This window comes from Arvicanthis niloticus, chromosome 11 (genome assembly GCF_011762505.2).
Source record: "Arvicanthis niloticus isolate mArvNil1 chromosome 11, mArvNil1.pat.X, whole genome shotgun sequence".
Classification (NCBI taxonomy): Eukaryota; Metazoa; Chordata; class Mammalia; order Rodentia; family Muridae; genus Arvicanthis; species Arvicanthis niloticus.
The window spans coordinates 75,395,531-75,418,536 of record NC_047668.1 but is presented as its reverse complement, the minus strand read 5'-3'; the positions used below and the strand labels follow the sequence as shown (position 1 = coordinate 75,418,536).

The following is a 23,006-nucleotide window of genomic DNA, read 5'->3' as shown; positions in this document are numbered from 1 at the left end:
AGACAGTTAATTTTGTTAATCATTTAGCAAAAGAATGTTACTAATCTGTTGAATATTCAAGAGGATTTAGATAGGCATTTGGAACAATGGATTGATGCTTTTATCTTATTCAAATTATTGGAAGGAGGTTCAGAGTTTAAGAGTAAGGAGCCATCTTGAAGGTCATGGCAAATACCAATGGGGTTGTGTTACCTCTAAAATTTACAATGATAGTCATTATAATAGGGAAAAAGTTTAAAGACACTCGCAGGGTATTTGGCATAATTCTAACACCTCTCTGGATGTTTTAACTTTGCATAGTGGGATTAGAAATTTAAAGAATGCTGCTCTGCTGAGCTTTGATGCTTCTGATAGTGCTAATAAAATTACCAATGGCCTGAGGTCAGTATTTCCACTTTGATCAAGCTTCATGAATGGCATATATAGCTTGATCATGCTAGCTCTTTTTGTCCTGGAAATAATTTTATTCCTGTCCATTGTATTTAAGCTTATCTTTAACAACATTAACATGTTAGTAGCCAAAGTACATGGCTTGAAATTAAAAATGGACCCCCAAGACAGAGTTATTAATTCAAGAGGCTGGCAAGCCAAGGAAGGGTAAGATTCTGCACACAGCTTTATGAAACTAAGAGCGAAGTGCATTGCTTTTGTTAATACATATTTCATGACAGGTAAGGAAGACATTCTTGTCAGAACGATCTAAGACAGGCTCAATCTTGTTTATGAAATAAAAAAGGGGGTGATGTGGAGAGCTTTTGGGGCTGCTTGGCAGGAATCTGACATTGGCCAAGGACAAGAAAATGGGCTTCATGCAGGAATATGATATTAGACTAGAACAAAGAAGTGCTTCAGGCATGAAAATGGCTTTGGGCTAGGATGGGGAATTAGGCTTAGATATTTTGGTCATCCTGATAAGCCCTTAGAAATAGTGATCATGGGAGTGATAATGGGACTTTGTTTATTGCCTGCTTGTTCTTTGACTGTGTGTGTTTATTGTCTTTCTTGTTCCTTGACTATTTGCAACTATTGTATTGCTAGTTCTTCAACCTAGAACTGACTTGAATACTTGCATGTAACTGAAAAGGTATAAAAGCAGATTGGGAAAAAAAATTAAAAAGTAAAAAAAAAATTGATACATAAAATTAAAACAAAGAAAGTAACTGTGGTATAGAGTGTTAAGTTACTAATTTATGTCAAGAGAAATTGGAAACTCTCTCCAAACACTAATATGTTCCTTTCTAGAACAAGAAGTATCCCACAAAATTTTCTGAAACAAACAAAATGTTTGCCCAAGTATAGGAGTGAATCGTGACCATCTTTGTTTGCATCAAAATCCTGTCTGGGAAATATTTCACAAAATAAAGTAAGAAGAACTTGAAGCAACCATCCCAATATAAATTCTTTCAGATAAGATAAGTTTTGAAATTAAAAGCAAAAACCGATGTACTATGCAGTAACTCTCAGAAAGTAAGAAAGCTGCAAAGTCAATGAAACATTTATACCAGTGGGGTGAGGGAGAGGAAAAATTTAATGATGTATTTACATTTATTCTAAACAACTTAGAATAAGTGTTAAACAAACTTTAGGATGTCTCAGCCTTTTATTATAAAGAATGGGGTGCAGAAATGCCTTGGAAAAGAGAAATGAAAGAGCCACTTTGCATCTGGTAAAATTAAGATTGTCTTCAAAATTCCAAAAACACAAGGTTTAGTTGTGTTTAGAGAGAATTAAGAGTGAACTTGCAGGTCTTGTTTCAAAATTGATTTTTTTTTTTCACTTGCCTAAAACAGTGAACAGGGTAAGTTGGAGCTGGTAAACTAGGAATGTGAATTTACCTGCCAACTAGTATGCACAATAAAAAGTACAACGTTGGGAGCAAAGACAGCCTATGATGAGCTGACCCAGTTTAGATACTTGTTATATAAATTACACAAAATTGTGTAAAGCCTTCTTTGAAGGATATCAAAGTTATGCCTTCAAATCCAGAGTTTCAACTATATTCTATGTCAATGAGCAATTCATTTCTCATTCTGCTTTCAGTATCACTCTTCGAAAATTAGAAGACAAATTTACTTAGTTGGATAAGTGTGTATTAGTAAGACTTTTTAAAATTGCATATAATAAATGTCTGAGTATTTCTTTAATCCTGCCAACTAGCTTTCTATAATGAAATATGGGGAAAAGTACTTAAATGAACCTGAATTTTAGTCCTAATACATTTAAGAATTTTCTTACCCTATGTAGTGCTTCTATCTAGCCAAAGGAAGTTGTATACAAAGTAATGCTGAGAGTGAATACGAACTGATTTTCAAAATGATGCAGTATAATTAGGAAACTTCTGAGTCAAATTCTTGTTTATGCCTGTACTGTAAAGGCTAATCATTTGTTTGTTTTCTATAAGAAGGACTTGATTAAAGCCTCTAGCCACAATAATTAAATAACCCTGTGCCGAAGGACGCCAGCTTGGCTACTGCTTCTGCGTGCTAAACCCATAATTAAGGCACAGGGATGTTTATAAATTAACGAAGCAGTGACATTTACACTAAGTACAAAGAAGGCTTCTTTAAAGAAGAATGTATTCTCAATGACTCTGTAACTCTACACATACAGTGCAATGTGAATAATTTAACACCTACATACAATGTTTAGATCAGGCTGTGATCTATGAGGACTTCTCAAAATTTTTTAGAAAGCAACAGTTAATGTCTTAAGGTTTTCAGGCACTGTAGTGGTCCCTTTTTCAACTATTCAACTGTAGTACTGAAATATGAGAGAAGTCACAGGAGACATAAATGTGTAAGTCTGTGTTCTACTAATGCTATTTTGCCTAACCCTGAGACTCAGCTTGACAGCCTCTGACCTACTTCCTAATTCTCCAGTACTAAAATGTGTTGTCTTAGAAAAATCAATACTAATCAACCCAATAAGGCCACCTTCCCCTAGATATACAGCTGGAGCTATGGGTCCCTCCATGTGTGCTCCCAGGCTGGTGGCTTAGACCCTGGAAGCTCTGGATGGTTGGTATTGTTGCTTTCCCTGTGAGGCTGCAAACTCCTTCAGCTCCTTCAGTCTTCTCTCTAACTCCTCCATTGGGAACCCCATGGCCAGTTTAACGGTTAGCTGTAAGCATCTGCCTCTGAATATGTCAGACTCTGGCAGACCTCTAAGGAGACAGCTATATCAGGCTCCTGTCAGTATGCACTTCCTGCATCCACAACAGAGTCTGCCTTTGGTGACTGAACATGGGATGATTACCCAGGTGGGGCATTCTCTGAATGGCCCCTCCTTCAGTCTCTGTCCCATACTTTGTCTCCTTTGTCATACTTTGAGTATTTGGTTACTCCTTCTAAGAAGGACCAAAGCACCCACACATTCTTTCTTCTTTCTTCTTCATGAGCTTCATGTGGTCTCTGAGTTGTATCTTGGGTATTTCGAGCTTTTGGACTAATATCCACTTAGCAGTGAGTGCATACCATGTGTGTTCTTTTGTGATTGGGTCACCTCACTCGGGATGGAATTTTCTAGTTCCATCCATTTGCCTAAGAATTTCATGAAGTCATTGTTTTTAATAACTAAGTCGTATTTCATTTTGTAAATGTACTACATTTTCTACATTAATTCCTCTGTTGAAGGACATCTGGGTTCTTTCCAGCTTCTAACTATTATAAATAAGGTTGATATGAACATAGTGGAATATGTGTCCTTGTTGTATGTTAGAGCATCTTTTGGGTATATGCCCAGGAGTGGTATAGCTGGATCATCAGGTAATACTATACCTAATTTTCTGAGGAAGAGCCAGAATGATTTCCAGGGTGGTTGTAGCAGCCTGCAATCCCACCAGAAATGGAGGAATGTTTCTCTTTCTCCACATCCTCTCCAGCATCTGCTATCACCTGAGTTTTTGAACTTAGCCATTCTGACTTGTGTGAAGTGGAATCTCAGGGTTGTTTTGATTTGCACTTTCCTGATGACTAAGGATGTTGAACATTCTTTTAGATGCTTCTTGGCCATTCGAGTTTCCTCAGCTGAGAATTCTTTGTTTAGTTCTGTACCCCATGTTTTAATAGGGTTATTTGATTGTTTAGAGTCTAATTTCTTGACTTCTTTGTATATACTGGATATTAGCCCTCTATCAAATGTAGCTTCTCTGCTTCCATACAGACAATGAGTAAAGGCATGGCAGGGTGAAGTTTGCCTGTTTGATGAAGATAAGATAGTTTGAAATGTTGAAGTAGTTTTGGGGAAAAATAGAAACATATTTATGAAGTGTCAAAACAATTACTCTTACATGTTTTAACTGTATGTTTTAAAACTCCTGAAAGTCCTATCTTCTCAGGGACAAACAGAGGGCACACTGTGAAAAATCACTGAGAATTTATTTAATGAAGTCCAGATACTGGAAAGACTAAACAGACAGAATCTATGGAGCTGACACCTTAAGACTTGCTACTCAAGTGAACCCAAGGTACATTAGTTGTGAAGAGGTTTGCCAAGAACACCCTGACCACAGGTGTTGAAAGTTGCACAGGACATTAGAAGCATAAACTGACACTGTGAGCATGAATACTGAAAAGACATTTTTCAAGAGTTCTTGACAAGTGAATTTGGAACACTTATCCCCTCTTCCACTGATTTTTGTGCATCTCTATGACTGAATATTACAAGATGACCCTAAGAAACCAAATTCCTTTGTGCAGCCAAGTGATTCTCAAATGAATTTCTCTAGAGAAGCTTTGTTTATAAGTAATTTGTTTGTTCACTAGAGAAGCTTTGTTTATAAATAATTCCCCAGGACCAAACTAGGAAAAGCTACAACATAGATTATTGCAATATTCCACTCCTTGACTCTAGACAAGCAACATCAAAATGTTATTTAACAATGAAATGGTAAAGATACTCATTTAAATATTAACATATATCCTAAATTCATACCATTATATTGTTTGTAGACAAGTTATGAAAACCAATATAATTCTTAAAGTGTTTTAAACAGCATGAGGATTTACTGATTTGATATCTTAAATATTTCTGAATGTAATGTAGAAAAATGACAGGAAGAAAATCCACTGAAGATATTATAAAGTCACAAAGACTTAAATAACTTTGTGCTAACATTTCTAAAATTTATTAGAATCCTAGTGATTTGTACTTTTGCTGAATACAGTTTAAATCATCCACCAAAAAATCAACTTGCAGAAGAACTACATGTCTTGTCATTCCCTGGACATATAATTCTCTTTCATCTAATGACAAAAGGCAGCACAGTTACTGGAGAGTGACTACCTGGATCAATATGCATCATTAATTCTCTGAGGTATCGTTTATTTGAATCTAGAAGTTCCTTGTAATGCAAACATTTGACTAACAAGAATAAATTTCAGAAGTTCAATATTCAAATATTAAGTTCTAGAACTGAGTGTATAAGATAATCAACATAAAGTTCTATCTAGAGAATAAGAAGACATCCCTCTACTACCATTTAGAAGTCAAGAACAGTATCAACCCATATTAAGGATTGAACATATTCTTCATGGATGAATACATTAAAAAATAAGTTAACTACACTTATCAACTATCTTGATATAAATTCTATTACTTGAAAATAACTTTTATTAACTAATATTATAATACGGTATTAGCACAAAAATCCAAGCATTCAAACATAGAGAAACAAGTAAATTCTGTTTTAGTTTGATTATTCATTCCATCATCAAAACCTTTGTCCATGCACAGTGATGGAGGCATAAGCTACTTTAAACTATATGGAATATGACACACATTCATGTTGTGCAGACACTGGGCAAAATGAAGGAGTTGCAGTGTAGTTAAGATTATACTGTAGAAGATATTATATCACTCCAAATAATTAAAAAAAACTGTCAGTATAAATTAAATATCATAAAATTCCTTAATACCTTAATTGAACCACCTTCCATTAAATGCTAAGGAGAAAGTGCAAATCCAAATCAAGATGAAATCGATGGCAGTTCCTCAATTCCTAGTAAAACATACAAGCATCAAATCTCCTTAACAACACACATTTTTCTCAAGTTAGTGAAAAAATTTACTTTCATCACTCTATAATTTCAACAAGTATGTATAATCCACAAAATATTGACTTCATTCATTCAGAGATATAATGTGGCTACTTATGTATTCTTTTGTAAATTATGAAATATTGGCTTCTAAAAATAAAAGATAGATGATGTCATTTTATATACTTCTGGCAGATTTTATAATCTATAGATATTTCAAAATATAATTCTTCAGGGATGTGCTTTTCCTATAAGGGCCATAGATATTACTCTCCAAGAGAGCTACCACTGACTTGCAGAGGTGTGCCTATCTTCCCAATCCATGTGCATCAGCTTTTGACATTAACAATTGCTCTGCTATTGTGTAATACTTCTGTTAAGAAAGAATTAATAAGCTCTTTCATGGCAATTTAAATTCCAAATCTCAAAAAATGAAATTAAATATTATTTTTCATATCTATATACAGTGATCACTGGTAATTTGTAAGTGCTTTCTTAGAAGAATCCAGCAAAATAACAAGTGGAATAACAAAAAATGATTTGTCGTGATTGCAATGTAAGCTATTGAAAATATACAATAAGAGTTCTTAATTGCTGGAACAAAACTTAATAAGTATATAATAATAATGTAAAATCTTTCAAACATGCTTTCAGGAAATAAAATAAGATTGAAATTCTAAATATTAATGTGTATATTAATATCTGCCAGCAGTGTTTACTTACTTCTTGGTGGCTCTGTGTCTATTGTAAACCACCTCTGCACTTTAGAAATGAGTAGTATCAGGAATTCTGAATACCTGGAGTATACCTGACACAGGCTTCAATGATGACAATAAGAATTCAAAACTTTCTGAGCCTAGTAGCCAAAAATTACACAGCTCTCCTTTAGGCAGTTGCTACGTGAGCCTAGTTCCTTCTGTCTGTCCTGCATAGTCCAGAGATCAAACTTCACTGAAGTTCATCTGGAGTTAAATTTAATAAGAATGAGCACATAATTTTTAAGTACAGATAATGAAAAGGCACACTTCCACCTGGAGAGTTCCCAGAGATTCTTCAGGAGGCATTTCTCCAAATTGGGTATGGCATACCCACCAATTTTAGTTCTGGTGTTCATGAACACCAAAAAAAAAAAAAAAAAAAAAAAAAAAAAAAAAAAAAAAAAAAAAAAACCCAACCCCAAAAAACAAAACAACAACCCCCCCCAAAAAAAAACAGACTATAGAAATATAGAAAAGTATTAGATCTATATAATAAGAAATAACTCTGATTAATTAATCTAGAATTTATTTTTTTGTACATTTGCATTAGGATTATATTAGCTAGTATTTAGTGACAAGAACTGAAAACTCCTGTTCTAGCTAGCCCATTTGATTTACTTAAATTAAAAGTAAATTAATTTTACTACACATTTCTCTTTCAATAGTAGCACTTGGGGCTCAGAGAAATAATCATTCTATTGAAACATAAAATAATGAATGGAAGAATTTAATTAGACAAATAGAATGGAACTGTGCTTGGTTGTAAATGTGTCTAATTTAGTCACTTACCTTTTATTTCAATTCTGTTGCTTCCAAGATGCAGAAAATGACACTAAGAAATAGACTGGACTGAACAGTTTACACATACTCATACAGAAGCACACCCTTTAAAAACATCATCATTATAACAATTAGCAAAATAAAACTGAGAAATATGAACAGTAGAGATAGCCATAGCTCTGATTTAGCAATTTCACTTTGTATCAGGAAGTAATATCTGCCGCTAGCTCTCCTCTCTTCCTGGCACAGTGCTGGCATTCTCCTATTCTTTAGAGTAGGCTACAGAGCAAAATTTCTTTCCTACCCAGACCTTTATTTTCTTATGAGTTTCTCACTGCTTTTGCAGGGAAAAAAATCTTTTGATATCTTGGAAAAATTTGGAACTCAAAAGACAACCACCTCCCTGGAAAGCTTCCACGTCAATGGCCTGAACATGGCATACACTCAACATTCTGGATTTTGCAATTCCCACATCAGATATTCCCAGAACTGCGGGCTTCCAGAGCCACAGGGGCTTCTGGTGATATGATATAATTTATGTATATTATACCTGTTTCTCTTAAAGTAGAGATGTGCAGAGGAAGAATTTGAAAAGGAAAAAAACCATGCTACAATTCAATTGATATTTATCCCTTTCTTTAGGTGTCTTCTAGCTTACATTGATATTAATGTAAAGGCAAAGGCAACCAATTAAAACAAAGATGTACAAAACAAACAAACAAACCCCAAACCACCTGTATTCGTGTGCTAATAAGAATAACAATGTCAAAATTAACTTCTAGCAGAATTTTTGAACAACAGAAATACCTGACTTTTTTTCAATTTATTATATATTTTTCTCAAAGTAATGTGAGAACATAGCTATGTTCTAATATTCTTCTCTGCTGTCTACTTCTCTAAACATGCCAAAGAATAAGATAAGCTTTATAAATCTTTACAGAAATGCTATGCAAAAGTAAATATGGAAATGTATATTTTGAGGCAGCAACACTAAATTAAAAAACAAAATTTATATCATGTTCTCACAAGTTTCTTGTATCTCTTATTTGATGGTTCAGGTGCCAGCTGTCATTGGATAAATACACTTATTATATCATAAGAAGGTAAGTTAAACATGAATTTTTTCTTTTCAAGAGTAAATGAAAGCAAAATCTAAAAGAAAAATGATTACCATTAGTGGAGGATCTATCTATCTATCTATCTATCTATCCATCTGTCATCTATGTATCAATCATCTATACACCTATCTATATTTATTTATCTATCATCTTTCTACCTATTATCTAGCTGTTTGTCTGTCACTTATCTATCTCTCTTCTTATCTATCCATCACCTACTGTTTGTCACTCATCTATCTCCTTATAATACATCACCTATCACATATGTATCAAGCATGAATCTATCTCTATATCTATTTATCATCTTTCTATTTTTCTATTTTTTGTCAATCAATCTATCATCTGTATGTCTGTCTGTCTATCATCTATATCTACCATCTAACTATTTGTGGATAGGGAAGGATGTTGCGGAAAAGTTTGGAGATATATTATTTGGGGCTAGAAGAGTATTACTTTTTGAAATTGTTTTGTTGTTTTCATGGCAGTAACAGGTATTCTTGGTATACTGCACAAATGAAAACAGTAATGAATATGTGAATAGACACAAATATTTTGGAACAATAAGCACTGTCATTAAAGGTGTTATTGTTTTATGGTAGGATTAGTACTAACAACATTTTATCAAAGAAATATTTAATATGTAAAGAAAAATAATTTATTTACATGTGTATATGTAAGAGAAATTAAATAACCTGAGAGTCTGGGATTCAAGAGGGAAAGGGTTACACTGAAAGTCAGTGTGCAGAAGTCAGGAGTTATAGTAATCCTATGAAACAAAGTACAGTCCAGCAGGCTCCATGATGCTTCCAATAGGTTCACTTGACACTTATCCAAAATAACAATATATTTATAATCACACAGAATAAATGAACACCAAATATGTCAGATACATTTTTTCCATTTTGGTTAACTGAAGAAATACAAAAACTACTATGTAAACCTGGACAGGTTTAAAGCTATTTTGGTTTAAAAATTTACGAAGCGTGTCTTCACAATTTCAAAAGTACTATGTCATCAATATAACATCTCTCATGATGTGAATCACCAGCAACTCCACCTGTGTTAGTGTGGAAATGTGTCTTCAAGTCATAAGATTTCTATATTTAGACATAGGCATCTGACTACCTCATTAGTCCTCTCATTCCCACACACATGAACATTTGCTTGCAGTGATACATAGAACTTTCTAATGATAGAATTCTTCACACTATCATTTATATCATTATTATAGAATTATACAAATTTTTAAAGTTCTGTTTTATGACCCATGGTAAGTTTTCTAGCTAGATTATCTTGTCTATGACATTCATTTTAGGACACTAAAACAAGTCCTTCATAAATGTGATTTGCCTCTGATATCCTGGTGGGAGAACATTTTTCCATACATATAACTATAAAAAAACTGGTAAATTAATTTAGGCATAAAAAGACAATGCAACAATATCAAATTCCAAGATAAAAGATACTTTAGTAAAAAGAAAACAGACCAAAGATTGCCTTTTTCTTTCCTGTCTAATTCTTTCACTAAGTTTTCACTTAATAAAAAATGTTTACTATGAAGATTTTGTAACATCCAGTACACAAATTTGGGTCTCAGAGCTACCAAGTTAAACATGTCAAACATATTTATGCCATCACAGATTTCTTATTTTAAATGAGTATAAGAAACTAATTTAAAGCAAATGCTTCTAAGAGGATTCTAAAAATAGGCTCCAAAACATGCATTGTGAAAGAAGAGACTAGTACCCAACTTGGCCCCAACTCCCTTCTTCAGTCCATTTTTTTTTTTTTTGTAATTTTCCTGTACCCTGTACTATATTTCAACAGAGCCTCCACTTCACTTCCCCATTTGACATTGTCTTTAAAGAGAAGCTGACCCATCAAGATGAAAGCTTCCAGAAGAAAACAAAACCTATGCTTCACATTGCACCATCATGTGTGGCAAGGAAAACAGCTCACAGCAGGCCACAGTTATCACTGTTTACAGAGGAGAAAGAACCAAAAGAGTCAAATACTGTCTTATTGTAGGCACTTGGGAGGTGTCAGAGGTAAACTTTGTAACTTCCTGATTGATTCCTTTCCACACTCTGAGAGAATGCTGGAGTGGACTTCAAATCCACTACTACAGCTCATGTCTGATGTCAGTCATTTATCCTAGAACCTTACATAAATGTTCAATGTCTCTGAGTCTCTGTTTTCTGAACATGAAACACACAAAACTTTAGGGAGTTGGCCAAGATAATTTCCCAAAAGCATTTAGAAAACAAAGCACAATAACATGGCAGAATTTCCTGTGGTCATTCCTAGGCCAAGGGCTGAGGAGCTGGGTTTTTGTAGGTAGAAGCACATGGTTTCGGTATTGCGTAAATTATTTGGCTATTACTAATGCATCTTGTGTCATGTGGACTACCTCAAAACTAGGGGAAAAGTTACAGTAAGAGAAAAAATTCATGATTTGACAAATTCAACTGATGAACCAAACCAAGAGTTGTCATTAGATATAAAAAAATAAATTTCAAATATCAGGAATGTTTTCTTTGGAAATGTGTAGGTTACTTATGATAGAAACATTTGTTTGCTGGCCAAGTGTTTGTAAGTATTTCAGGTAGGAACTCCTTTGCTCATATCTCCTTACAAATATAAACACAAAAGCATATATATTTAAAATGATGATTGAAAGCCTAACATATCCTTAAGAATGAAGTTAATAACCCCTTACTCTTTCTGTGGATCAGTACTGTATGCCTTTTGTAGAAAGTAAATATCCAAAAATTTCAATGCTTATCATCATATTACACTTAAATAATAGCATGTTTTATTTTTATTATAGAAGTAATAAAGTTATAAGACTAATGTTTAATTCTCACTTTAAATTTTAAATGGTCCTTGGTCAGTTATTTCACCTAAGGCTACTCTGTTCACTTTATGAACTACTGTTAGGAGACTGCAACTCCCAGACTGTTTCTTATTTGCCATCAACACTCAGTTCACTGCACAGCTTACAGGCAACATGTTACTGATATGAATGCTGCCCACAGAGTCTGACTGAAAGATGGTTTAACAGTTTATGGGGCAGAACAGTGACAGGTTAGATTTGAGTCATGGCAGACACAATCCTGTGGAATAATTAGTTGAGAAGGCTGAGAAGAGAGGAACATAGATGGCAGAGCTCCAGCAAAGCAGGAACAAACACCTAGGCAAATAGGTTTAGTCACATAGCCTGGTATACAAAGCTGAGCTTCTCGTCTTTGTGTCCTGAGAACCAAGGAAGAGGTGAAGTTTCTGTTAAATATGTATCAAGTAGGCATTTCTTCACAAAGACCCTCAGTACTATAACCAGATTCAATGTCAGAACACAACAAAACAAAAAACCTGATGGCAGAGCCAGATTATTACACCTTATAGAGGGTCATCCAACCAGGTCAAGATCAAAATGTTCCTGAGAGGAGTCAGTAGTAGCAATTTGAGATTAACAATGAAAACCCTATGAACATTGAGTAATGAGTACCAACTTACAGTTTTGGTACATTGTAGGTAGTATAGGACATCTATGGCAGATGACAAAGAGAGTAAACTAGGTGCAAGGAAGTACTGTGCCGAGAGAGAGAGAGAGAGAGAGAGAGAGAGAGAGAGAGAGAGAGAGATATTTCATACTGACCTGTATAGATCCCCATAAAAGATATAAAGCAAAAACTATATATAATTATATACTAGACACATTCTGACTAGGATAAAAAAAATCACAGTTCACAAAGCTGCTCATAAACACAGCCAAGAGAGGCATGGCCTAGCTCTTTCTGCCACGAAACATGTGCAGCTCTTGGATTTTTCCGTGAAATTCAAAGACTAATTGCAGATAAGTGAGTTAAACTACATAAGTAGTGGTTTCACAGTATTTAGCAAGATAATCAATTTAGTCATCATATTTCTTAAAAAAGAGAAAATTAAAGTATGCTTTTTAAAAAAAAATCACAAATATACCAATTGACAAGTGAATTTCATTGATAAATCATACATTGATCATTCATGTAGTCTATGCCAGAAGATCATGAATAAAAACCATTGACTGTGAAAGAACAGTGTCCCATCTATATGTGTATGGCTTTATGTTATTTGTTTGTTTAAAGAGAACACAGAAAGAAATTAACTAGTTTTTGAATAGCCAGGCAGCTAGACAGTGTGCAACTTTGGATTTGAGAGCAATTCATTGCATGGAGACACTGACGTCTACATTTTCCAAGAACACTGTTATAGAGAATGTAATATTTCACTTCTACCTAGAACTTTGAAAAAAAATCTAGTGCATGGAGAGGGAATGATAGTAACTGAACAAGTGAATAATTAAGAAAAATCAGTAAATAATTCCTGTAGTCTCTCATTCATGTCTATAGTAGCAGAGTATATTTGGGCCAATAGTTAAAAGTTGAATTTACTGAAACACATGCAGGAAAGCAGAGCTGATGAGTAATATCTTTGCTTTACACCCATTTCAGGTGTTAGATAAGAAAATGTTCAGTAACTTCTTATGGGAAAAAAAGACTGGTATTTAGAAGTAAAATTGGTCAAGACTCTGAGCTTAAATCAGATATAACATCTGATAATCTAATATTTACAGATTTCCATGGCCCATTTCATGTTGTATGTACTTCACACATGGTGTCACGGATCACCATATCCAAAGTGGTATTTGTAGACATAATATAGAACATCTCCAGAACTTTCTTTGTCAACCATATTTACATTTGTAGAACAGAAACTCAGGAACACTAACATGAGGCCTCTTTTCAAAATCAATCAGCAGAGCCACTGAGACTCACAAGTTTACCACAACACAACAGGAAACGAACAGGGTGCTTGACAGACATGGGCAGTACTATAAGGTCAACAAGATGCCTCCAGCACCTTTTGGACTAGGACCCCAGAGCAGTGCTCACAGGCTTTCTTTAAAGTCTGGTGTCTTTTTTCTTAACATCTCCATCACTTCATCAAAAGTAAGAATATAGACAAATATGGTTGTGTATGCCTTTAATCCCAGCACACAGGAGCAGAAATGGATAATTTCTGTGACCTTGAAGCCAGATTGGTCTTTGTGGTAAGCTTGTGGCTAGCCAGGGCTACATATTGAGAACTTCTGTCAGAGAAAGAGAGAGAGAGAGAGAGAGAGAGAGAGAGAGAGAGAGAGAGAGAGAGAGAGAGAGAGAGAGAGAGAGAGAAAAGAGAAGATTTTGATGGTCCAGATAGTGCATGTACTCATCAAGACAGTCATGGCAACTTCAAATGTCAATATTAGCATGTATCAGCTAGGTATCTTTGAGTAAGAAACATGGCATCCCTGAGCTTTATATTTTGACAATATAGATGTGAAACCATAAGTAAACTTTTAAAAATTAAGGTAACATTGGAAAGTTCTTAGCTTTCCAAAGATATGGCCTACAAGGTATTCTGACATCAGAATAGGGAGAAAACAGTGCTGATGTCCACTAGTCACAAACTGGGTGTCACAATAGTTATTCTGCTGTGTATAAAACAGTCACCAAAACAAGAAATATTACTTAGCCAAAACCATAATAAACACAACAAATTAAATCAGTATACATTCATGGTATACCTTATGTAATAATTGTCATGAGTGGCAACTTTTTGCTATGGCCTCCCTTATGCACAAAACTGTTGAAATAATTAAAGTTTTGAATAAGAAAATAAAGGAGTCTACAGTTTCACTGTTGGAAAAGAAAAAGTTCATCTCAGATTATGTGTTTGCCTCTTCTTATGAGTTACTTTTTTCTGATAATTTCCTAGTTGAAACATAATTTAATTTTAAGTGACATTTAACACAATAGGCAATGTAATCTATTATTCTGGTCCTAAAGCCTTGGTAGATCACAGCAGATTTATAATACCAATTTTGAGCAGTGGGAAATGTTTCAGAAACGAAGGGGTTAACTGTTGTGAAATACTTAAGTAGCAGTCTTGTCCTTGGCTTGGAAATACACTGTAACATTTCTTTTACAAAACAGGGATCTGATCAGAATGCTTTATTTACTTTTCTTGCTCTCAGATTCTTAGTTTCTAGGCCAAAGTTTCTTTTGTTTTTGTATTTTCTAAAAGTATCAGTCCTAGAAACTGGACTGCTTTCCGAGAATGATTGGAAAGAGTGGCAATCAGAGATAAAGGTCAAGAGAACAGAGAGTTCCCATATACAACAGAGAAAGCAGTTGCAAAGCAACACATTCCATACTTTGAGGTTCAACAACAAGCTACTGTTGGCTATTCACATTCTGCTAGTTATGTGTTAGCAACAGAAAATCTCAGAGAGCATGAGCTTCTGCAAGTGACTTCTTAGCACCTTCATTTCTGCTCTCAAAAGTTAGTATAAAGGCTGGTAAAACCATTCAGTGAAAGAACACTAGCCTAACATGCTTAAGGCCTTGCACTTGTTCACAGCTTCACCAGACACAAACACATATTCTCTCTCTCTCTCTCTCTCTCTCTCTCTCTCTCTCTCTCTCTCTCTCTCTCTCTCTCTCTCTCTATCTCTCTCATACACACATAAAAAAACCACACACACAGAGACAAAAACACAAACACACATACAGTCACATATACAAATGGACAAGAAGCTAGTGTTTGTACTTTGTCTAAAATTGTAATTCACATTTTCTTTTCTGATAAAGTCATATCTTGAGAAATTAGAAAAAAATGGTGCATACTACTGTAGGTAGATTTTTAAAGTTATTAATCTTTAAAGATTTTCATACACAGAGTTTTGAACATATTTATCCTTCCTTCTCCCGCCACTTCCTAGACTCATCCTCTTTTTCACTAATACCCTACTTTATGCCATTCCATTTCTTTCTTTCTTTCTTTGCTTATTTATTTATTAACACTGAAGACCGAGTTGTGCTTTCCAAACTGAGTTGCTGAAGACAAGTTTGTGCTTGGATGTATAGTCTTGTAGGTGGATTTATAAAACTTAATTTTTAAATATACTTGCTTGTTTTATAAAATTCACTCACTTTTGCATGTTGAGCTTATATTCTGCAAGCTTGATGAATTAATTAATTATGTGTTCATGCTAGGGAGAAGGCCTCTGGGATTTTCTATACAAATCATCTGCCAACAGATACAGTTTAAATTTTTCTTTCCAATTTGGATGTCCAATTTTCCTCCTTTACCTAAACTCCTCATTAGCACCTGAAGTACAAAATTCACCCTTACCAGCCTGATAATTCTCTTTTCTTGATCCCATCATTAAAGGGAAAGTCACTTGCCAGCATTTGACCGAGACTCCTCTCAGCCCACAGGTTTCCTCAGTGCTCTTCCATTGGGAAGTCCCTCTACTCTTACTCTGCTACAGTTAAACCATTATATACTAAATCCTACTCAGTGGTAATATAATATCAATCTTATAGATTTTTACATTTTTCTGCAAAAAATTTTGTTTAGAATTGCTGCATTTATATTTGTAAAAAATAATTCAAGATAAACAAAACTGCAATATTTTTACAAAGGGTGAACCATTTCCTTCCCTGACCTAAGTAAAGAATCTCCTACTGTAGGAGAAGGACATCTTCAATATACTTGCAGTGTGTATCTGTACCAGGAGGCTGCTACCCACTGAGTGTTCATGACTGTTTTCTAAGAAACTATATTCCAGTGCTCACTCTGAAGTAGAGATTCATAGGGCAGAAGGATGTCATAGCATGCATCAGTACTCACTGCCAAGCATGACAATCCAAATTTAATCTCCGCGTGCCATAAGTGGAAGGGGAGAAGGAAACCCTGCAAGTGTCCTTCATACATCACACATGTGCCATGGTATACACACATACATTAAATAAATATACATCTTTAAAGAGAGATTCGCTTATAACTCAGATTCATCTCTTTCATCAAGTGATTACAAACTCATTACTGTAGTTCATTGAAACTGAAAGATGACTTTGGAAGACTATATTTGAGGGGGTTCATTTTAACTAGTCTTAGAAATAAAACCATTCTGCTTCCACTGTTATCATTAGAATAAATGTGGCATTGAATTTCTGCTCAAAAAATTCTGAAATATAAGGCACACTAGGAATTAAGAACTCTGCTTTAATGTGATGTACACTGGCTTGTTCTGAAAAGAATCAGGCCTAAAATCGTATGACTTACAAATCAGCACACCCTATTATTAGCAAAGATGACCACTTCACATTGACCATAAGTCTATATTGTTTGGAAAACCTAGACTACTTGATTGGATAATCACAATTTTTAAATATAGAAACCATAATCTTCTGTCAATCATATAATCAAACTGCAATTTAAATTTTTATTCATGCCATTGAAAGGAGTTATTCCTTCTCAGGATTCTGATGGGGTTGAGAACTAGATAGCTACAGTCTCACAATTAAATTTAAGTTGTTCGGCATTTAGGAAGATGTTTCAAGTTTAAGAAGATATTTTTAAGTTAATGCAAATTAGGATAAAGATTAAGATAGAAATTAATTTAAATGCAGAACTCTAAACTCACCAAGATAGGATAGATAATTTAATTTTTTCTCCTAGATTTCCAAATACAAACAGTCTGGATGTTTAAAATGTAGCTTTATATAGTAAAGCTAAATACTGGCCCTGGTTGCACCCAGGGAAGAGGAGATTCTAACATGACCCAAGTGACACTATGCAACCTTGTCCCCCAAGTTGTCTGTGATTGGTAAATAAAGATGCCTACAGCTTATAGATGGGCCGAAGCAAGTTAGGCAGAGTTTTGGTTCCTGAGCTTGGGGTCAGAGGAGGATCCTGGAAAGAAAGAGAAGGTGGAGAGAGGAGAATGTGCCACGGGCTAAGTGAGTCATAAAAACATGGCTTTAAGGTCTGATCAATGGAAGTTAAGAGCTACCCAGATGGAATATGGCAAGTTATAACTCGGGGTTGTTGATCCGGAAGCAAATCCCAGTAGCATAGAGGGTAGAAATCTGTCTAGTTCTAGTACATTAAAGGTTAATTATAAAAATATAAACTGAAATATAAATCATGAAGTAATTTTCAAGTATTATAACTATTAAGAATTAACGGAAATCCCTGCAATGGCTCATACTGGTCACAAGGGAGGATTTCTTTCTGATTGCTTCCTGTGTATTCTGGTCAATTCATGAACTGATGAGTTTTTACATCCTTAATGTGGCCAACTCCTGAATCTTTGACCCTGTTATACATTTAGATAGATAGACAAATACTTTCAGGCACAATAAAAAATTATGGAAATAACTTCTCAGGAAATTTCTAAATGTGTCTAACTTATTTGTAATGATATTGAAGATAAAAAACAAGATTACATATTTCTTTTAAATATAATTTTCAGTATGTTAACAGCTGTGTATAAATGTTTAACCAATAAAAACAAAAACAACACAAAAGCCTCTTATCTCCTGTAACCAGGCAAGACTCACAATGGAGAGTTTGGGACACCAACCCAGCCACGAAACCTTTTACCCACAATGCATTCTGTTAGCAATCAGTGGTAAAGGTGACACACAAGTTGTGGGAGTGGCTAACAAATGACTGGTCTAGCTTGAGACCTATACGAGCAGAGAGACCTCACCCTGACACTGTATTCTGCTGTAGCCATAGCTTGGTACATAGTCCAATTGTCATCAGAGAGGCTTCATCCAGCAGCTGATGGAAACAGATGCAGAGACCAAGAGCCAAACATTAGGTAGAGTTCAATGAATCCTGACACTTTTGTCTGCTTTGGGGATCTTTGTCCTACGGCCAGCCTTCCCATGAGGGGCAGTAACTAATTAATCGCAGCTTGATATGGCATGTTTGCTGATATCCCTGGGAGTCTTGCCCTTTTCTAAAGAAAGAGAGAGTGGCTGAGAATGGAGTAGGGAGGAGCAGGTAAGGGATTATAGGGGGGAAAAGAGGGGAGAAAACTGTGGTTGGGATGTAATAAATGAATGACTAAATTAATAAAAAAATAACTTACCCCCGGAAATGTGACAATGACTGAAAAAAAAATCCAGTACAAGCACAAAACTTGAACTATAACTCCGAAGTCAAACTCATAAAAGTAGTACATACAATGTCCCTTTTAATAATCACATTGGAGAAGGGGAGAGAGAATCTGAGGAGTCCATACCCAGAAGTTAGCCATGGTCCCCAGTTGAGGGATGGGGCTGCCCACCTTTCTCAAATTTTTAACCCAGAATTGCTCCTGTCTAAAGGAAATACAGGGACAAAGAGTGGAGCAGAGAATGAAGAAAAGGCTATCCAGAGACTGCCCCACCTGGGGATCCATCCCATATGCAGCCACCAAACTCAGTCATTATTATTGATACCAAGAAGTGCTTGGTGACAGGAGTCTGATACAGATGTCTCCTGAGAAGCTCTGCCAGAGCCTTACTGATACAGATGCGGATGCTTGCAGTCAACCACCGAACTGACCATGGGGACCCCAATGGAGGAGTTAGGGGAAGGACTAAAGGAGCTGGAGGGGTTTGCAACTCCATAGGAAGAACAACAATATCAACTGAACAGAGCCCCCAAAGATCCCTGGGACTAAACCACTAATAACAACAACAACAAAAAAAAAAAACCACATAGAGGGGCCCATGGCTCCAGCTGCATATGTAGCAGAGGATGGCCTTATCTGACATCAAATCAAGGAGAGGCCCTTGGTCTTGTGAAGTCTTAATGCCTCCGCTTAGAGGAATGCTAGGGCAGTGAGGCAGGAGTGGGTGGGCAGGTGGGAGAGCACCTTCATAGAAGCAGGAAGGAGGGAGGGTTGGACAGGGGTTTTTCAGAGAGGAAACTGGGAAGGGGGATAATAAAATAGCCAAAAACAAATCACATTGGTGACAACGTTATAATTTCCAGAGGGCACTATATGATGCTATTCAAGCTCTGTAAGTGTTAAATGGTATGTTTTGGCAAACAGAAAAGCATCGGGTGGTGCCAGATATGCAAAGATGTTGACATAGAAACAAGTTCCATTTTCAGTGTTAACTGGCAAAAAAGTATTGTGCATATTCATTGAGATTTATCTTTGTTACTTCCATTTAAACAGTTTAGGCATGTATGATATATCCCAATTCACAATAAGTATGGTACAGCAAAAACAGATTAGAGTTACAGAGGTATCTTGATACATGTAGACTTTTTCAGTTGGTATGATCTGCTCTAAGCTTTCTGTGTCCAACAAGCTCTCAGATGATGGTGATACTTCTGGACTCTTCCTTAAGGAAGAAATCACAGATACATCCATACATGCATACATGCATACATACATACATACATACATACATAGGTGAAGACAAATAGATGATATATAGGCAAATAGATGATTAATGATAGTCGATAAATGATAGACAGCAGACACATAGATGATCTAGATAGATAGATAGATAGATAGATAGATAGATAGATAGATAGGTGGTAGACGGATAAGAACCACAATTTGTTTAAATTAACAGTTACATACTGAGTACAGGGATAACAGTTGATATACCTTCATGGTTTCCAAAGAAACAAACACTATGACAATATGTACTTTGCACACAAAGAACAACAAAGAAACTTTAATTCTAGAAGAATGAATGAGAAAAGAAATGATAGAGCACTTACATCCAGTAACTTTATTTGAAGAAATCTATGTAAATATAGTCAATCACACTTCACAGTGTCAACAGTGACTTCTGATGTTACTTTCAACTGAAGGGTAAACAGTTCTGAATGGCAATCAGATTCAGGGCAAAAATGGGCTTTTGTGGGATCTTTTATCCTCATAGGAACATATCATTTTATATAAATAAAGCTCAACATACCCTTGAAGAAACACATTGAGAAGCTCATGATGTAAATCAGGCTTGTCTTAAATAAGTGTTGGGATTAAAGGAATGTACCTCCACAACCAGCTTATCACAGTTTATTCTTACACATACCATCTGTTACATCAGAGAAGGTAGAAGGTTTTCTAATGGCATTGTGGTTAAAGATAATTTATAGAGTGGGCTTGATGGAAGAAGAAGAGGAGGAGGAGGGAAGGAGGAAAAGAAAGAGGGAGAAGGGAGGAGGGTGTTAATTTTTTATAAAAGGCACAGTAAAAGCTGGTGTATTTGCAGAGCTAGCTAGCATTTTCCTTAAAATAACTTTTCAGAAATAAGTGATTTTGAGACCACCATTGACTATGTCAAGTAGCTATTGACTTCTTCCTGGTGTTGACAGTTTCTCGTACCTGTGTAAGATTAAACAATGGTTAGTAGATGTGCTCTGCCCCTATGTTCTGTTCAGAACTCTGTTCAGAACTGAGATATAACTGTAGTTAATGCTAACAAAAGGCTCATTTCCCTTCAGTTTATAATTCCCTCTATCGCCATTTTTTATATCTACTTTTAATTAAAAATCTGATTATCTTTCAGAGTCTCCTGAGGCCCCTGTTTCCTTTTAAAGAGTTCCTAGATGAGCCCCGTGCTTTAAATTATCTGCACAGTCTACAGATGGATTCTTGTGTATACTGTGAGGAGTTAAACCAGCAATTCACAGCACAGTCTTTATGTCCACTGAGCCAACAAGTTAAGCACTGACTCTCTTTACTCCACAAAATAACCATGGTCAACGCACTAGACCCTCTCTCCAGAGTCCTCCTCAGCTCTCTCTACCTGGCATCTACTTTCTGTGTTAAGCCTGAATTCACCTTTAGTTTTTCCTCACAAACTACCTCTGTTCTATAAACAGTGTTCAATCTTTGTATTTCCAAAAACAGTAATTTTGCAAACAAATTATGAAAATTATGAAAAAAGAAAAAAACTTATTTTCCCAAGTTAACTCATTAGGTTTTTGTCATCAAATATTTTTAATTTTCCAAACCACAAGTTATAGATACCCAGAATTCCATCCACTGTGAGTTTGTCAGAAATCACTGTTTTTTTTTTTAATCTCTCATTTCTTCCTGGATCCTGCCAACTCACCCAAAAACACCTTCTTTCTCTCATTAGAACCCAAACAGGTATATTAAAAAGAAAAGAAATGAAGGAAAGAAAGAAAGAAAGAAAAACCACAAGAACCACATACGTACACATTTTTATATATTATGAGAACACAATATTGGAAATAACATTATACAAGCAAAACACCAATAATGTAAAAACTGCCTATACAAAGCAATATTTTAATAATATATTGTATGAAAAAATTTTCAATAAAAATAAAAGCAAGCAAACACCAACAAGCACAAGATTAGAAATCACCAAGTGTGTTTCAGATACTTAGCCCCTCAGATTCTGAGAGGGACAGAAAGCACTGCCACTGGGCCAGACCTATGCAAAGGTAAGGTGGTTTAGGCTTGTTACCAGGCAATTGTAGCAGGACTCTCTAAAAAGGAATACAAATAATCATTTTTTTTTCCAAAAAGAAGCACATCTATTATCTTCATATTAATGATATTTAAAGGTATATGGTTAGCTATGGAACTGCTAAAAATAATGTTTTGCAAACACAGAATTTTTTTCTTGTTTCATTTGAATAGGAATTATTGCTTTAACTCTCATTTTTGTTTTCTCACACCTGCTAGAATGCTGCTGCCTGTGACGCCTGTGCTAGCATCACTCTTCTCTCTTCTCCTATTTTTAGTCCTCTGATTTTCCTCTCTCTGTACCTGAAAACATTCAATAGTAATCATATAGAAAAATGTATACTGTAAAGAGATACTCTATCTTCCCTTATGGCAAAGTGACCCTCACAGACTGTCCTCCAATAGTTGCGGGTACTGTTTTCCTATGTGATGAATTTATCGACTGATGTGGAATGTAATTCTGTGGTCACATTCACCTGGTGCTAGAAATTCTTCAACTCCCATTAGTAATGGAGATGCTACAGACTGTTTGACTGAGGAGGTTGCTATATCCTCACTGGAGAGAATAATTATGGTATTTCCCCTAGGATGTAAAAATACAAGAGTGGCTCATTGACAGGATTCTGAATGATAAACACAGCCTCTACAAGTCTAATATATAGTACTGAATAGTACACAAAACAAAGGTTTCTTTTTATTAGCCATATATAATTTTTTACAAATCACTAAATAAATATTTGTTTAATGAATTATGGCATCCCTGCATCGCACACCATTACAGTTTAATTTTAGCTCAAATAAAACTAGACAAAATATATGTCATTTCCCGTGTTCTGATGAGTAATACAGCAATGTGGTAATCAGCACTTTATACTTGCCAGCTCTGCAGAAGAGTAGGAAGTGGAGAAATTAAAGCCCAGTTATAGTATTTAGTCAGGAATTATTACAGAATCCCTGTTATATGAGCTTCTGATACACT

General features: G+C 35.3%; 1 protein-coding gene across 37 annotated transcripts in view; it reads right to left on the bottom strand.

Annotated features, from left to right (window-relative positions):
• The window catches only part of Nrxn1 (neurexin 1), a 1,065,384-nt gene that overhangs the window by 983,329 nt on the left and 59,049 nt on the right, over positions 1 to 23,006 (bottom strand). Inside the window, exons 1-2 of one of the 37 annotated variants that reach the window (XM_076942450.1) lie at positions 7,583 to 7,897; positions 5,916 to 5,998 (exon numbers count right to left, since the gene is read on the bottom strand). The exons of the other annotated variants lie outside the window; for them this stretch is intronic. The gene's annotated coding sequence lies outside the window, so the exon portion shown is untranslated. Of the gene's footprint in view, positions 1 to 5,915; positions 5,999 to 7,582; positions 7,898 to 23,006 lie in introns of those variants that run through there. 37 annotated transcript variants of the gene reach the window in all.